At 44.6% G+C, this 3,649-nt stretch overlaps 1 protein-coding gene across 1 annotated transcript in view; it reads left to right on the top strand.

Moving 5' to 3' along the window:
- The window catches only part of pargl (poly (ADP-ribose) glycohydrolase, like), a 34,539-nt gene that overhangs the window by 970 nt on the left and 29,920 nt on the right, over window positions 1-3,649 (top strand). The gene's annotated exons all lie outside the window — the stretch shown is intronic.

Here is a 3,649-nt window from a genome sequence, read left to right as displayed (position 1 = left end):
CTAGAAATGGTGATAGGTGTAAACCGAGCCCTGGGACATCATGGCATTCAAACAAGCAAAGTGGCAGATGGTCAAGGCCCCCCCCAGGTCTACATAAAAGAGATTTCTCATACATTATTAGGGGACCACTTAAGGTTATATAAAAGAGAGCTCAATACAGTTTAGGGGACCACTAAGGTCTATAAAAGAGACTTCAGATACAGTATTAGGGGACCCTAAGGTCTATAAAAAGAGACTTCAGATACGTATTAGGGACCACTAAGGTCATATAAAAGAGACTTCAGATACAGTATTAGGGGACCACTAAGGTCTATATAAAAGAGACTTCAGATACAGATTAGGGACCACTAAGGTCTATATAAAAGAGACTTCAGATACAGTTTGGGACCACTAAGGTCTATATAAAGAAAGACTTCAGATACAGTATTAGGGATCCACTAAGGTCTATATAAAAGAGACTTCAGATACAGTATTAGGGGACACTAAGGTCTATATAAAGAGACTTCAGATACAGTATTAGGGACACTAAGAGCTATATAAGAGACTTCAGATACAGTATTAGGGACCACTAAGGTCTATATAAAAGAGACTTAGATACAGTATTAGGGACCACTAAGGTCTATATAACGAATCCAAAGACCACCTGGTCATGGGACCTTTAAACCCCAGATGGAGCACAAGTAGACACAATTCTTGTTTTCCATACATGTTTTGACCCCCCTTTTTATCTCTTTTGGGGAGTGTGTTGTGTCTCAAATTTTTTCTACCTTTTCTAAATATTGTGGGGGGGGGGGGGGAGGTGGGACAAAAGGGTTAAATCACGGAGAATGACGTCACACGTGCATGGGCACGTATGGATGGTCCATGAGTGCAATCAGGTCTGTGATTTCCCCTGCATGCATGTGTCACTGTGACCTTCTATAATTCATGAGATCACAGGGCTAAATGTGTGCCACAGAGGAAGGCATCTTCCTGTCCCCCCCCCCCCCCTCCTCTTACGAGGCAGCCGGCTGACTGACTGACTGACTGACTGACTGAGTGACTGCAGACCAGAGGAGAAGGGGAGGGAGGGGAGATCATGGAGGATGACGTCACCCGTGCATGATCACGTACGTATGATCCTTTGCATGCAACATGGTCTGTGATTTCCACTCGTGCACCTGCGTTGGCGCTGCAAAGACGAATAGTTGTCAACCATTAAATTAACCGCCGACTGTTTTGATAATCGATTAATCGAGGGGGACGTCACCTTGAGCTTTCAGGAAACACTTATTCACATTTTTCACCATTTTATAGAGCAGCTAATCGAGTAATCGGACGGGAAAAACATCCGCGAGTATAATCGACCAGGAAAAAACCGTGATTGCACAGCCCTAACCTTTGTATATAATGCTTGTCGAATATTACCCCCCCCCCCTCCACACACACACACACACACACACACACACACAGAGTGAGAGGTGGGTGGTGTTTCAGAGTCGGAGTCATTAAGAAGTGTCTGCAGTATCTTGCCAGAGGGCAGTGCAGCGTGGAGAATAAAAAAAAGTCCAACCTGCCTGTGTTTTTCAGACCTCTGTTGCCCTGGAAACAGGTGCCGAGATTTCCCATTTCTTCATTTTTTTTTCTCTCCACACTACCCATATCTCTCCCCACCACCACCACCACCACTGCTGCTGCTGCTGCTTCCTCCCCCCCACGACCTGCCGCATAGTACAATCACACACACACAGACACACTTTTCACACTTTACACACAATTTCCAATCTACTACTGCAGTCATTTCACAACGTCACAGCAGGACGGAGTGACTGACTCCTCCACCACGTAGCTACACACAAAACCCCGAGACACCACAGAGGCGTTGACCCTCCTTTAACTCGGAGACGGCGCTGCAACAACCTGACCTCCGGGAGGAAATAAAATTAAAAAAGGGAGGGAGAGAGATAGAGATAGGGATAGGGAGGGCTGAGGAGACAAAGAGGAAGTAAAAACAAAGCGGCATACACTCTCAGATTTAAGAAGGTGGTTTATTTCGCTTGCTGTAAATTCGACGGATGCGAGGGTAAAGAAGGGGGGACAAGATGGAAAAGTGCACTCCTCCAGTGCTTGAATCGGGTCCACAAATAAAGGTGCCAGCACCCTTATTTAAGGCTGCAACTAACACTTCTTTTTTTTTTTATTCAATTAATCTGTCAGATCATTTTCTCGAGTAATCGATGAGTCGTTTGTTCTGTAAAATGTCAGAAAACGGTGAAAAATGTGGATCAGTGTTTCCCCAAAAGCCCAAGGTGACGTCCTCAAATGTCTTGTTTTGTCCACAACTCAAAAATATTCAGTTTACCGTCACAGAGGAGAGAAGAAACTAGAAGATATTACCATTGAACAAGCAGATATCAATGTTATTGAAGTGATATGAACATATATAATATATAATATATAATAAAAGATCCATAGTTGGCTCCTGTGTATCGATACAGTATTGCCACTTAAAATATCGTGATACTATGCTGTATTGATTTTTTCCCCCACCCCTATTGAGAAGTAAGGGGCCTTGGGGTGCCCGGGTAGCTCGCCTGGTACAAAGGCTCAATTTTTGTCGCAGCGGCCACAGGTTCAACTCCGACCTGTGGCCCTTTGCTGCATTTTTAAAATAAGAAGTAAGGGGACTCATGTAGATGAAAAGGAAGGAGGTGGTGCTTCTAGTCTCTAAAAAACGATTATGCTCCTGGGACTTGGGGTGCCCGGGTAGCTCGCCTGGTACAAAGGCTCAATTTTTGTCATAGCGGCCACAGGTTCAACTCCGACCTGTGGCCCTTTGCTTCATTTTAAAAAAAAAAGGCACCTGGGTAGCTCACCTGGTAAGTGGTGCAACCCATGGACAAAGGCTCAATTCTTCAACACAGGTTCAGCCCTTTGCTGCATCTTTAAAATAAGAAGTAAGGGGACTCATGTAGATGATAAGGAAGGAGGTGGCGCCTCCATTCTCTAAAAAGTGATTATGCTTGGGGCGCCCCATGTACCTTAGGACCAGTCCTTACCACCGTGGCCCGGTTTGAGTCGAACCTGCGCCTCTTTGCTGCATGTCTATGGAGCTAGAACCGTGACAGTGACCTGTGGTATTGAAAATAAAATTTGGCATTGAAACAACAAATATCGGCACTGAAAACTGATATATAAAATACAAACATCAAAAAGTAATAATCTCGCAATCCCATGATATTATTTCACTTTGACAGTTGTTTGCATCATGATGGTTTTTCAATGTCAATCTACATTTTTTCTTGATGTCTGTGTCTCTTCAGTGACAGTTTTTCAAAAGGGGCGTGGCTTGTGGGTAAAACACATAGGCTACTGGCGAGAGACCGCACCTCCACAGGAATCCTGCCAGATGTGTTGAAACCGCACATCTGCGATGTCATCCTCAAGTTCACCTGGAACCTCCAAATCTCAGGAGAGTCTGTTCCTCTCTGCCATTTTTTCACATGATAAGTTTCTAGGCAAATCACACACAACGCATTAACTAAATTAAAAGTTAATACTAAACCAGCCTGCTTCTATGTGGAAAAGTGGCAGGATTCCTGTGGGGGTGCGGTCTCTCGCCAGTAGCCTATGTAAATTACCCACAAGCCACGCCCTATTTGCCCCCCCC

Source organism: Etheostoma spectabile, unplaced genomic scaffold (assembly GCF_008692095.1).
Source record: "Etheostoma spectabile isolate EspeVRDwgs_2016 unplaced genomic scaffold, UIUC_Espe_1.0 scaffold325, whole genome shotgun sequence".
In the NCBI taxonomy this organism is placed as follows: Eukaryota; Metazoa; Chordata; class Actinopteri; order Perciformes; family Percidae; genus Etheostoma; species Etheostoma spectabile.
This window is presented reverse-complemented; position numbering and strand designations above follow the sequence as displayed.